Raw genomic sequence first — 14,981 nt, forward strand, 5'->3', positions numbered from 1 at the left:
AAGAACAGAACATTGAGACCCAGAAAAGTGAAGTATCTTACTTAAGATCATTCAGAATTTCAACCTTCATTTTTCTGATGTCAAACTTATATGAGTGTTTTTCATTTAGAAGTAATTGCAAACATTCAGAAAGTGTCAGAAATAAAAAAGTTCATGGAATACTTACGTAGTTATAGAATAGTCACAGGGATGTAAAGTATAGCATAAAGAATATAGTCAATAATATTTTAATAACTCTATATGTTGTCATATGGGTATGAAATTTATTGGTATAATCACTTAGTGAGTTCAGTGATGTCTAATCATTGGGTTGTACACCCAAAACTAATATTATATTGTATGTCACCTAATTGAAAAGTAAAAAATTATTTAAATTTCAAAAAAGAATACCCATTCTTTTTTTAGTATTAACAGTTTTACCTAGTATTAACAGTTGTCCCCATTTGCTTTGCCATACTCTTTCTCTCTCTCCCTTTATATGTATAAAGAAAGAAATTTTAATAATATACAATACATTATGTAAGAATTAATAAAATATAACACATTATATGTATTATATTAATATATCATATACTGTATATCATAAATTAATATATATTATGCACATAATATTTTTCCTGCACCATTTGAGAGTGTGGAGATGAACAACAGTATGGTGATTGTGGGGAGGGGAGTGTGAAGATGGAATAAAGCATAGAGGGGATAAATGGTGATGGAAAAAATAAAATGAAAATAAAAAAGAGAGTGAGTTCATACATAACGGCCATTTACGCTAAATTCCTCAGTATGTTATTTCTAACAATAAGGATATTCTCATGCATAACTACAATACAAATATCTGCTACAGTAAATTTTAATATTAATACAATGCTTTTATATAATTTCACAACTATATTCCAAATTTTTCAATTAACCCAATAATGTTCTTTTAGTAAAATTTCCCTCCAGTACAGAATCCAGTTTAGAATCAGACATTGTATTTTGTCATCATGCCTATTGCTTCTCCTTTGATCTGGAAAAGTTCCACAATCTTCCTTTGTGTGTGTGTGACATTGGCATTTTTGAGGAATATCGCCTCCTTCCCTCTTCTTAGAATGTTTTTCATTTAAGCCTGGCCAGTGTGGCTCAGTGGTTAAGTGTCTGACCTATGAATCTGGAGGTCACAGTTCAATTTCCAGTCAGGGCATATGCCCAGGTTGGGGGCTTGATCCCCAGTAGGGGGCATGCAGGAGGCAGCTGAGCAATGATCCTCACTCATCATTGATGTTTCTATCTCTCCCTTTCCTTTCCTCTCTAAAATCAATAAAAATAAAAGTTTAAAAAGAATGTTTTTTGTTGAGGTTTGTCTGAAGTCTCTTCACAATTAGACTCAGATTTATCACTGGCAGGAGTGCTGGGTTCATGAGGGTGTCCTTCCCAGGGCATACGTGGGAGGCATATGATGCCCTTCCGCCTTTTATTGATGATGCTCGTTTTGTATGAAATTGTTAACATGTCATCCCATTTCTCCATAGTACAGTTGCTGTTTTTCCTCTTACAATTACTAAGCAGGCTCTGGGAAGACAACTCAGGACAATACAAACATCTTTCCCTTCAAAGGTCTCTCTAGAGTTAGCACACATGGATGCTTTCCTGGACCAACTCCAGCAATCCTCCACGTTTACCAGTTGGCCCTTGGCACTCTACAGTAAGTAAAGCTGGCCCTTCTCTCTCATTTATTTGTCTATTTACTTTTGATTTAAAATTGGGAATGCTTATTTTTTAGAGATTACCCATAATTTATTGACATCATTCATTATTTGGGGGCACAAATGGTTCTATATTTGACCAGGGGGAGATTTTTCAAGCTGGGCTAGTGTCTTTGTAACGTGCTCCATCACTTTTTAAAACACATTCTAATTTTTTGCTATAACAAGATGTCCCTGCCTCATCTTGTACCTATCTTGCCCCAGTTTTTAGAATTACTGTTTCCTTTCAGTAGGAGATGGAGAGCAAGATGTGAGGCAGTAAGTACAGTCTCATTGCTGCTGGGTGGTGTTGCTTCTAGACCTAGCTGCTATTTAGAGTTATGCATTTGTGTATATAACTACATATATACATATACACTATATAACCTACCTATATGTCACATAAACATATACATTAGAAATATATGCACATATTTTAGAAATCATGAGCCTACACCAATACCTTCAATTATATTCCACCCCCCCACACACAAGATTTTTATTGTCTTCCCCAGTCCTTATTTAAATATCTCTTCTACTATAGTGAGAACTCTAACTCCCATAATATCAACATATTTACTTATTTGCTTAATCCTATAATACTGTAATAATCCTATCATATAATCCTATAATAGCTTCAGAGTTACTGTGTCCATAGCATTAAAAAAAAAAGAAGTTCAGGATTTATTTGTAGTTTTGCCCACCAATATACCACTAAAATTGAAATATATATAAAGATTGAATTAGACAATTTTTCTTTCCCTCCAGTGTGGTTAAGATTTATTTGTGTCTGCTTCAGATATTTTTTAGTTCTTATTTTTTTTCAAAAAAACATTATTTAGTATAAAATTACTTTATTACAAATAACCCTTTGCAATATAAAAAAGTACACTGTTTTATTTTAAAACCAGTGGTTCTCCATTGTTTTAACAGTAGTAAAATAAAATAACCTCTCATATTAAAATTATATTTTTGGGTTTAGAAATGAGAAGTGACTTTCATTCTTGTCATTAAATGTTTCAACTGCATGGATTAGGATGACATGCAATTGACTAAATATTCTATTAAATAGTGTCTTCTGAGGCCATTTCTCTCTGAATGGAAGTATTTTACACGAAGTACACTTTTCAACCAGTACACATGGGGATCTGACCCAGGAATGTCAGCTGACAGGCTCAGGGTCTCATCGGCCCCACAGATTCTCCAAATTATTAATAGTGTAAAGTTAATTAAACCGATGACATTATAAATCCAGCTGTTGTGATTTCTGGGTCTTCCTAGGATGTCATATAGTGTGCTATGTTATAAAAAGTTGCATATTTGGCATTTGACAGCCTTGGATTAAATTTATTTTTATCTGCACATCTTTAGGAAATATACATTTCCTAATCTATATATTTAGGATTGTTGTAAATAGAAAAGAAACATGTATATCTTTCTCTTATATTCTTGCTAATGTGTATATGTTTCTATTAGACACTTATTGGTGCTAACTCCTTCCTTTTCAACATCATCCTTACAATAATCTTAATTACTCTTGGCTAAATTTGTAGGCCACACACAAAATCATACACTTTTAGACCCAAACTAGGTAAATCTTTTTTCATGCATAAGTAGTTACCTCTGCTATATCCTGGAATTGTACATTATGGACAGACCTTGAATTATCACTGCAATATTTACTTTCTAGAAATAACATAATTAGGACTAAGGAAATCTCACCTACTTTCCTCCTTGGTCCTTCCAGGTCTTGTGATGATTAATTGTGGGGACATCATTTTCCCTCAGGGCCAAATGCAAGTTCTATCAAGAAAGATGTGGTTTAGCTCCCAGATGCCATCTAAGATTAATACAACACATCTCAAAATGGCGTTATTTTATTTTCTGGCACTCACCTGATAACCCTGAGTGGGGCATTTCCTGAGACTGCTGATACTGGCACCCAAAGAACCAAAGAATCCATAGTCCCCAAATCTGCCCATGACCAACAATGGGCAAGGTATAAGTGATATGCACCCTGACTTCCACCTCCTTGAGTAATTTTCTTTCTCAGATTTCGTCAATGGGATTGTGCTCCAATTGCCTTCCGAGGTCACTGGCTCCCTCATGCACCCTCTTCCATGTCTCATGTCCTACTCTTTTACTGGTGCTTTCTCAGATGTGGCTTCCCTTGCCTTCCAAACCTTATCTTATGATCTGCTTCTAGGGGAAACGAAACCAAGGCAATTAGCTGTCTTTTCACCCGCTTTTCTAATGGATGAGATAAAAAGAAGGTCAATCCTCACTAGCATGTCTTGTTTTAGCTTCCAGTCTTTTTGACAACAGCTGACAAAAGTACACTCTAAGAATAATTAATAATCTTCAGGAATTGGGAAGTCGAAAATCATTCTGTATCTTCAGGTGCACCCAATTTACCTTATGAGAGTGATCACTTATTTCCCACCATCTGCATTTGGGAAGTCCTTCAGGACAAATAAGTAGGTCTGTTCTCTCCAGCTACATGAATAAAACAAGTTGGTTGGTATTGGAGAAAGAGCCCTGCCCAAACGTAAATCCCTACCTCCACTCCCAGGGGCAGGAAATTGCTGAAGCTTTTAAGCGACAGTCTGGCAGCACCACACTTTCCTTTGAACACTACTTTTTAGGTGTGTTTACAAACAGGGATTCAAGCTTAGCCATCTTTATTCATCTAGCATCTTGCAGAGGCTGGTATGGTTAAGACATAGTTGTTTATCTCAAATTCAATGGAAATGGCTCCTCTAGAAAGTCTGCAGTTATAATTTGCTGCACTAGCCAGTGCAACTCTGAGGCCCTTAGTTAAAATAACAGCTACATTTTTTCAATTAATTTTGAAGCCAGTCAACAATTAATGAATGGATTTCAGATCACATAGAGTTAAAATAAAATATAAAGATTAATAATCTAATTGAACACAAATCTAGTGATTTGTGAAACAATGTAAATAAGGATTGTATATACTTTGAAAAATCAGATTCTGGAGGTGTGCAAAGATGGTTTTACCAAACCTAATTTTAGTTGAACTAGTTGTCTAGCAGAATTAAATATGTAATGTTAAAAGTGATTTCTATAAATGGAAATGTACTAAAGAGTTTTTAATAATTACAATTAATGCATATTTGCAAATAATTATTAAATGTTATTGATTTATTTATAAAATTGAAATAAATTTCTTATAAACACATCCTATGGAATATATAGAGACATATGGATATTTACATCTGCCTATATATCTCAAACTAGTCTATTTTGGAGAAAGACATCTTGTGATATGATAAGTGTCTGAATATATTGTAAATATTAATGATAATGAGGTTTCTGGTTTATAAGGTATTAGTATGTGACACAACCATGCTATTTAAAACCATAAATGTATTTTACCTAATTATATGTTTTGCTTTAGCTGCTCTACCAGAAACACATACTTTGTTCTTTATACCAAACGTTCACAACATTTATATATTTTAACTCCATTACTTTCCAAGATAGAAGAATGTTTGGTTGCATGGTTACAATTTGTTGCTTTGTTACTGTGGTTATAATCTGGAATATTTTATTTCACTTGCCATTACAAATGTCATTAATGTTAATAAATACTTTGAAGGATACACAGAAATTACAGACATTATGTTCCTATGAAAGCCGAAGAGCTACCTCGGTACCAGTCTAATTCAGCTCTTTAAAAAGCTGAATTAGACTCATCCTCTCATACATTCTCAATAGTGTTTTCAAAGAATATACACTGTTAAGAAAATAATTATAAAGGAGAGGATATTATTGATTCAAAAGTATAAATCAGGATCAAATTAGAGTGAATTCATAGGAAACGTGTCAACATTGTAAGACTTAAATTGAAACATAGTTTAATTGGAATTCTGTAAGGAATAGAATAGGCTTTCTCATGGAAAAGAAAAATATCACGAATCAGTGATAAACTCCAGGAAGATACAAAATATTGATATTGAAATGAAAATATTTTTTTATATACACGGTTACCTATTTGGTAGGAAGTTAATAAAGGGATAGAGCACGTTGTGAAGACATTCAGAGCTGTGCTGTTGATAAAGACATTAATATACAAGTGTCCCTGCTTTTCCTCTGCTCCCCAGCACTGTGGGCATAGGTCTTGTGCAGCTCTCATCTCATTACTTGCTCTGGAGAAGATCCCTGGCACCAGCCTGGGAGCCCCAGGCGGGTGGCAGTACCCAGGCTGGTGCCAGCACTGAAACACTCATCTCAGGTTGTGTTCAGGATCTCTTGAATGCTTAGAGCAGGGTTGCGATTATTTTTTCCAGAACTTGAAGTTCATGCTCTCATAATGTTCAGTGTGCACTCTAATCTTAGGATATCACTGTTATTCTATTAGCATAAGGAAAAAACTCACTTGAAATTAATTTTGAAAAGAAAACAATTCTATATTTGTCATCCACAATGGACTAAAATTCACTAAAAATAGTGTCTTAAAGTCTTTTTTTCTTCTAATTTCAATCTAACATACAAAACTACTTCCTGCTATGCTCTTTACTTTCCATTCCTTTGAGACCTATTCAGTGGCACAAACAGAGAAGAAAGGAGAACATGTATTGCCATGTACAAGCCAAATCATATGATTTGTATTGGCAGGATAACACTTAGCAAGTATATGTGGTTGCACCTTTGTATTTGCCATCTAAATGGAACAGGGCCTAAGAACAATTCCTACTTGGTTTCTATTAGATTTCATTGCCCATTAACAACAAAAACAAACAGACAAAAAAACAATTACATTCTTGTTTTTGTTCCTTTTCACTTTCTTTTTCTTTATTATCACTTTCAAGAATTTCTAATTTTATTACTTATTCAAGAACATGCAAGTAAAGCACTTTTTATAATGACTATAGCCTTCTTGAAATCCAGCTCTCCTTCAAAAGGAAGAAATACATATTTATTTACATTATAAGCTTGATTTCTTGACCTCTTTTAAAGTCACAGAATATAATACATATGAATTAATAATGATTTTAATTATCATTTCATCTTCTATCTTCGAGAGAATGTAAGCAAAGGGCAAGTTGGGAAAGTTGATATAGCCAATAGTTATTTTTTACTCTCTGATGTGTTAAAGAGAAAACCAGAAGCCTAAAATGGCTGAAGTCCATGATATTAAACCTAGATTTGATACCTGATCTAATTGATGTTTTAACCTGACCAGAAACATTATCTTAACCAGTCTGGAATTTTATGGTCAACACCAATGAGGTAATCTGTCACTTGAGCCCTCTCCATCTGCCCCACCACTCCTTAGAAAGAAGATGCAATCGGCAGGGTAAAAGCCTTGTCATTTCCTTCCCTGAAAAAGGTGTCCTTTCTTTTCTTTTGTGAATAGCTCCCTTGCCCCACCCTTCTTCCTATAATACCTTCTATTTTGAACAACGCTTCAACACTCCCTTCTACTATGCTAGATGAGATGCTGCTCCATTCATGAATTTCTTAATAAAGCCAATTAGATCTTCAGAGTTACTGGGCTGAATTTTGTTCTTTATTAGATTCTATTTGCACATCCCATTGGATCATTTAGCTCTGGTGACTTAATACAAAAAATAGTTTTATAGCCCTAACTGGTTTGGCTCAGTGGATGGAGCATCGGCCTGCGGACTGAAAGGTCGCAGGTTCAATTCCAGTCAAGGGCATGTACCTTGGTTGTGTACACATCCTCAGTAGGGGGTGTGCAGGAGGCAGCTGGTCGATGTTTCTCTCTCATCTATGTTTCTAACTCTCTATCCCTCTCCCTTCCTCTCTGTAAAAAATCAATAAAATATATTTAAAAAATAGTTTTATAGATTTTGACTGGATTTCCCATTCTCATTACTGAAAGCCACATCAATCATGCCATTAGTAAAAGGGGTGGGGGAGGGAGAGATTATATTTTAGAACATTAAAATTGTTTTGAAGACATAGCAAAGAAAATTGAGTGTATTGTTAAGTATCCTTTCTCCGATGTGTTGTAAGCGAAACTTGTTGACATGTGGAGAGAAGAGATGCCACATTGCAGCTCATTCTTGTTGGATGAAGCACTACTGAAGTATCACTTTCTAACAATTAAGAAATTAGTACTAACAATTATGTGTCATTTCTTCTGTAGAGCTCACAGCATGATTAGTTTATGCCTAATTAAGGGCCTAAATCAGCAAGGCTGTCTGGCTGCAGCCTGAGGGGGAATTCCTGTAGGCTACTTTCTAAGCTTTCTTTACTTAAATGAGAAAGTAATTCAATTTTAATGGTCTAAGGCCTCTTCAACTATTTCACAACTCTGATTTCAAACAAATCTTTGATTTCCATCTCCTATCTTTCTCCCATGTGGTCCCTTTTAACTTGTTAAAATAAAACAGAGAGAGAGAAGAGAAAGACAACATAAAGTTGAAGAAATGGTCCAGTAAGTTTGTATAGTAGGCTATACTGGGGAGACAAAAGGAAGCTAGGTAGACAGGCCTGGGACCATGGGGTGAGGAAGTAGAACCACGGAACCCAGCTATGCGGAATTACTAAGGCAACCCAGCTGAGTGGGGAAAGAAGGGCACATGTGGGAGACTTTATAATGTATAGATGTTGCTAAGACAGTTTACAGATAACTAATCACAAAGCAGTGAGGCACATAACCAATCCCAAGAATGTTGTTAAGGCAGAATTCTTTGAAAGGACCAATAAGGAGCTAGGAAGGCTGTTTCTACCCCTAGACAAAAAAAGCGCTCTCTCTCTCTCTCTCTCTCTCTCTCAATGGGTTCCTGATGTTCCTGTGGTGGGGGATGCATTCCCCTGTGCCCACATGGCTTATGGCCATGTTGGACTCCACACATGAACTAATGGACTTCAATTCGCTCGGATGCTGAACTGCATTCACCTAGAACATGGAACGGAAGCTCTGAACACTGGCCTGTGTTTGGAACCCCAGCTACACCTTTTCCAGGACTGGCTTCTCTCAATAAACTGCTTCTGCTTATCGTTTTTGTCCGCGAATCCATTCTTTGGTTTTGTGAGACAACAAACTCAGACTCAGATACCACATTTTGGTTTCAATACTTTCTGGCTTTATATAAGTACACTCTAGGATGTTCACACAAGGACAAAATGGACGTTCTCTGAACATATTTCTCAGAATATATACCTGTTGTTAGAAGGTGCATGACTAATTTTGAATTCCTCAGAAAATCTTTTAAAACTGGAATCTGCAACTGAGAACCAAAGCCACACCCTTTCACTCAACTTAAAAAAAAAGTGAATGTTTGTTTTTATATATTTAATGTGTTTTATTGATTCCTTAATTTGATAAAGGGTTTTTTTTTCAAACACCTTATTTAAAAATAGCAATAGCCCAGCTGGTATGGCTCCATGGTTGAGCGTGGACCTATGAACCAGGAGGTCACGGTTCAATTCCCAGTCAGGGGACATGCGCAGGTAGAGGGCTCCATTCCTAGTGTGGGGCAAGCAGGAGGTAGCCAATCAATGATTCCCTCTCATCATTGATGTTTCTATCTCTTTCTCCCTCTCCCTTCCTCTCTGAAACCAGTAAAAATAAATTTTAAAAAATATCAATATGAGGAAATGATCAGACACAAGATTACCAGAAAAATAAAATTGACAAATGACATATATACACACACTATATATCTGTGCATGTATGCATGCATGTATATATATATATAAACATGTATACACTACATATGTTTATATATACATACACACTGTATACACGTATATGAGGCATTTGCACATACACATATGGAGTTTATTATGCTTTATATTCTACCATGCATTATATTATAATATTATCTCTATTTTACAGCTGAGGGAACTGGAAACTGAAGCATAGAGTGTTTATTAACTTTCATGCAGTCATACAGCTAGTAAAATGGCTAAGGCACAAAGTAAAGAAAACAGGACATACTAATATAAAATAAAGGTCAAAAGAGTACAAATAAAATTCCTAATTTAATATTGCCTTTATGATTAGTTACACCACTTCAAAACTAATTTAACCCTTAAGGAACTTCTTATTTAAAAATGTGAAACAAATGGCTCTTACAGTTTATCAAAAATAAGAAAAAGGTTTCTAATGCAATTTTAGTTTTTCTTTTGACATTTCTTTGCATGACAAATTTAGAAAATATGACTGAGAAACCAAGAAACCTCCAACTGGTGGACATATAAACAGAAATGCCTGTGCATTAGAAGCTACCTACAAGAAATTTTCCATGTTTAACTAAAACTAGTTTTATCTTTCTCCAATTTCCAGAGTGGAAATCAATGACTTCTAAAGAATAAAAACAAAAGAAAACTAGAAAAGCAAACAAAAAAGAAACAAATTATATATTTTCTAATTAGAAGGCAGACTTGGAAGAGGAAAAATGTCTTTTATATCCCACATATTAATCCAAGGCTCCCCTTCACTTGAAATTTATTTATTTGTTTTGCCAGAGTATACTTGGGTTAAATGCACCGCTCCCCCCCCTCACCCCTGCCCATGTGGGTAACTAAGCAAGAAAGCACTTTGTTTCTTTTTCTCTGAGAAAACAAAATGAACCAGCTTAAATTCTGACGATGTGCTTATCTCTTCCAGCCCCACAATTTACCTTCAAACAGCTTTTCAAAAACTATTGAAAGACAGGCTACTTTTGCTGGAGGCAGGTCACAGAAACACAGCATTATTGTGTCAGTTGATTAATTATTTTGATTCTGCTTAGTATTTCAAATATATTTATTATTGGGGGAACATTGTATAAATAGTTTTAAAATGTTTTTTAATTGATGTGTTAAAGAACACAAATGTATCTGTACATATATATGCCGAAGTATCTATAATAATAAAAGGGTAATATGCTAATTAGATCGGACGTCCTTCCTGATGAAGCCGGGGCAGGAGTGAAGCCAGGCCCAGTCCCAGGGGCTGGAAGCTGGGGGAAGGAAGGTCTACTCTTGCACAAATTTTTGTGCATCAGGCCTGTACCCTCTCACAGTCCAGGACCCCTCGGACATCCTTCTCGCAATCAAGAACCACTGGCTCCTAACCACTCGCCTGCCTGACTGCCCAACTGCCCCTACCCACCTCTGCCTGCCTGCCTGATTGCCCCTAACCACTCTGCCTGCCTGCCTGATCACCCCTAACTGCTCACCTGCATGCCTGATCGCCCCTAACTGCCTCTGCCTCAGCCCCCACAGCTGCGGCTTTGTCCAAAAGGACGTCTGGAATGATGTCTGGAAGATCATTCAGCTGCCCGGTCTAATTAGCATATTATGCTTTTATTATTATAGATTTACATACACATATAGTCAGGTTTTATCATGGACAATGTTTTGATCTTGGGACCCCTGGTGAGCCAAATAGTACACAGTACAAAACATACCCATATAAAACCATTACCAAATATTCAATTAATTAAAGAAAAAAGTCAGAATTGATCTAAGAAAATCAGGAATTTGACCTGAAACAACTTCTAGACTGTTATATTTTATTTCTAGCCCCTTGCAGAAATTTTACCTGGAGAACATAAAATCTGGATTAGTTTTTATAGACATCACCACCATACTTGCAGAAAATACTAGCAGCAAAAGCTTATTGCAACATATATTTTATCAGCTTCAAACTATTTCCTGCCAAGGAAGAAATAGGTTCTCCTTTCCAACTTCATATATGTAACAGATCAACATAATAGAATATTTGTTGATCTATTATCATTTTAAAAATTTGTTTGATAATGATACTCATAAAAATGCTGATTTCTTGGTATTTACTTTAAAGGAGTTATAGGGCAATTTCCAGTTTATATTGATAACCATAAAATAAATGGATTCTTATATCTGAGAAACAGACTAAAAAATACTGTATATCAGTTTATTTCATACTTACAAGTTATACGATTTGAAAATATTTCTACAAAGTTTTGCCATTTTTATATCTTCAGAAAACATCCCATAATTTTAAACCCGTTCAACAAAGCTTATCTTTGTTCTCTTCAAGGGCTGCATTTTACACCCCTTTGTTTTCCCTTTCACAATACCTGTATTTCCATCAAGTTTCTTAATAAGAGAGGTAGAGGTGGGGGAAAACAATGGCTTATTTATTTTACCCAAAGCCTTTCACCTATTAAAAAGTCCCATGGAATTGACCCTGAGGATTAGGTTATGGCAAAATTCCAATGGACTTTTTTTTTTTGAATTAAGAACTTTGCAATACAAATGATTGTTAAAACTATTATATGTGTTTTAACTGAAATATATACTTCAGGTCGCCATCCAAGAAAGAAAGAAGAAAGAAGAAAAGGAGAAAGAAGAAAAAGAAAGAAAGAAAGAAAGAAAGAAAGAAAGAAAGAAAGAAAGAAAGAAAGAAAGAAAGACTTATATTGAGAATATGGGATTAAAATGCATTGTAAATAACTACCTTTTTTGGCATTTTTAATGTTACTTTTGTCCTACCTTTTTGCAGTCTGATTCAGAAAGCAGTTTATAATAAGGCATTGACCATTGCAGACATCCAAATAGAAGACCTTTTAATGACAAGTTTCTACTATACAGTAGTATTCAATATGCATTTGATTTAAGAGCATTATCCAGTGAATACAACTACTTTATAATGGCCAAATCAATGATTTATGTTGGACCAAAATATTCATCAATTAATAATAACGAATACTGTCTGCTCTTTCAGAAACAGAATCAACAACAAGTAAACACACAGACACACACACAAAATAAACCATCAAAATCTGGTCCTTTTCATCTCTCTCTGACAGTGGGCAACTTCTAAGATATTAAAGAGAAATATTAATTCTTAATGAGGAGAATGCTATGTTTGTTAAATATAAAAATAAAGGAAATAGTCCTTGGCCTGAGCTACTTATTTGGTTATGCTATTGGAAAATAATGGTTGCATCTTCCAATAGTATCCCAATTAACATTATAGTTGTCCAAATAAATGGGCAATCACTTTTCTCAAGCTGCTTGTTAATAATTTATAGAAGAACAAATGTTAATAAAAACAGGATACAAAATTTTCCATAGTCACTGCCAATTGTTAGAATTTGAGAAAAATATTTGAGTGAATTTTTTATTTTATGAACTATGTATCTTTAAGAAAAATGACTTGGAAAACTTAGATGAATTTACATGAAATACACAATAATATAATTTAATTAACTTTCAATAAATACAACTTCTATAAAGTGAGTCATGGCTGCTTTAAGGACCACATTCTAGGACCCAGCACTATGCCACAGGTCTATAAGTGAGCATAAAAGTAACACAATCATTTGCCTGTCTGACTTTGGCCCTGTTAGTAGAAGAAATTGAATTGAATACAGGTAGAATGACCTTTACTTGAATCATAAATTGAAGCTCTGTGAGGTCAGGAAACTTATTCTTTTTTTTTTTTGCATGTATTGCTTCCCCAGTACCTAGCACAGCGTCTAGCACATACTCAATGGACTCAAAGGTCTATATGGTCGATTATAAGGCCTTGAATTAAAAATTACACATCCCAGGACAAATTAGAATGTGTAGGGTAAGAGTTCCAACATTGACATAATGGAGGTTTGAGAGGGGAATTTCACAGAGAGTCTCAGAGCTTCTCTAAATGCCTCCTAGTTCTGGAGCATAGCAGTTTGCCATGTCAAAATGATAATAAAATTCAATACCTCCTGTTTAGACATGGCTGGATATCAGTGTGTAGATAATGAAAAATAAATGTTACCTCTTAAATCATGGAGTCATAAAATAATTCCCAACAAATAATTGTGTCTTTTTTTCCCCAGAAAGTCCTGGGGTATTGTTAATAGTGTGAGTAGTTCCATCCAAGGGAAAATATCAAACTTTGTGTCTTTGGGGAGTTTAGTTAACTTATCTGCATCTCATTTCCTCCTCAGTAAAATGTACAAGTACAGAGCTTATGGGTAGTATTGTGAGAATTAATGCATTAATAAACTTACAGCCACATTTGAGAACAATGACTACCATATATTAAGTGTTAGGTATTAACTAGAGTTAGAGACATGAGACGAGAACTCTAGAGGTAGCTCAGTAGTGGGCAAACAGGCTTAAGATCCCAAGATTTAAAATCCGATGACAGTTGGTAAAGCCATGAGAATAAATGGATTATGTAAGAAAACAACACAATGAGAGAAGCACACAAGTCAACTCTAAACACTCAGATATATGTACATTTATTAAGGAATAAGAAAGCTGTGTGGAGAAGTAGGAGTGTGGTAATGGATAGAATACTGGCAATGAAGTTTAATGGAATCAGAATTCAAATTTTACCTCCTATTTTCTAGCATAACGCTGGCCTGTTTTTTTTATTATCTCTGATGCTCATTTTTCTAAGCTATAAACTGGGAATAATATCAAAATGTCAGACTTGCTAAGAAGATAAAGATTGCATTAATTAATTAAAGCATGTAATGCAAAAATATTATTAATATATGGTAGTTTTTATATTCAGTTAGTAGACAAAGAATGAGACAAAATAGACAAGAAAGAAGGAAGGAGTAAAGAGAGAAAGAGGAAGAAAAAAGAAAGAGAAAAGAGAGGGATAGAGAAGGAATAAAGAAAAGGCAGAAGGAAAGAGGAAAAAACACAAACAAAAAAGAACAAAAAGCCCTGGACGATTTGGCTCAGTGGATAGTCAGCCAGCACACCAGAGGGTCCCGGATTCAATCCCGGACAAGGAGGTGTACCTCAACTGCAGGCTTGATCCCTGAACGCATGTGGGAGGCAACTAATCAATGTGTCTCTCCTCCTCCCTTCCACTCTCTCTAAAAATCAATGGAAAAATATCCTCAGGTGAGGATGGGTGGCTTAGTTGGTTTGAGTGTCATCATGTACACCAAAAGGTTGCAGGTTCGATTTCAGGTCAGATTATATACCTAGGTGCTGGTTGGATCCCCAGTTGGGTTGGGGCATGTATGGAAGGCAACCAATCAATGTTTCTCTCTCTCTTTCTTTCTCTCTCCCTCTCTCTCTCTCTCAAATGAATAAAAGCATATCATTGGGTGAAGATAAAAGTAAACAGAGAAAAACGAAGGAAGGAAATAAAAGTAAAGAAAAAAGGTATATTGCAAGAAAATTTTAATTTTAATTTTGAGGAAAACATGGCAGAGTGTTTCAAAATGTGTTCAGTATTCAGGCGGGGGGGGGGGGGAGGGGGCAGGGGAAGGAGGTAAGGGGAAAGGAGGGGAAACAGAATCCTAAAGGAAATTTTACTACACTAAC

This window comes from Myotis lucifugus, unplaced genomic scaffold, assembly GCF_000147115.1.
Source record: "Myotis lucifugus unplaced genomic scaffold, Myoluc2.0 scaffold_96, whole genome shotgun sequence".
Taxonomy (NCBI): Eukaryota; Metazoa; Chordata; class Mammalia; order Chiroptera; family Vespertilionidae; genus Myotis; species Myotis lucifugus.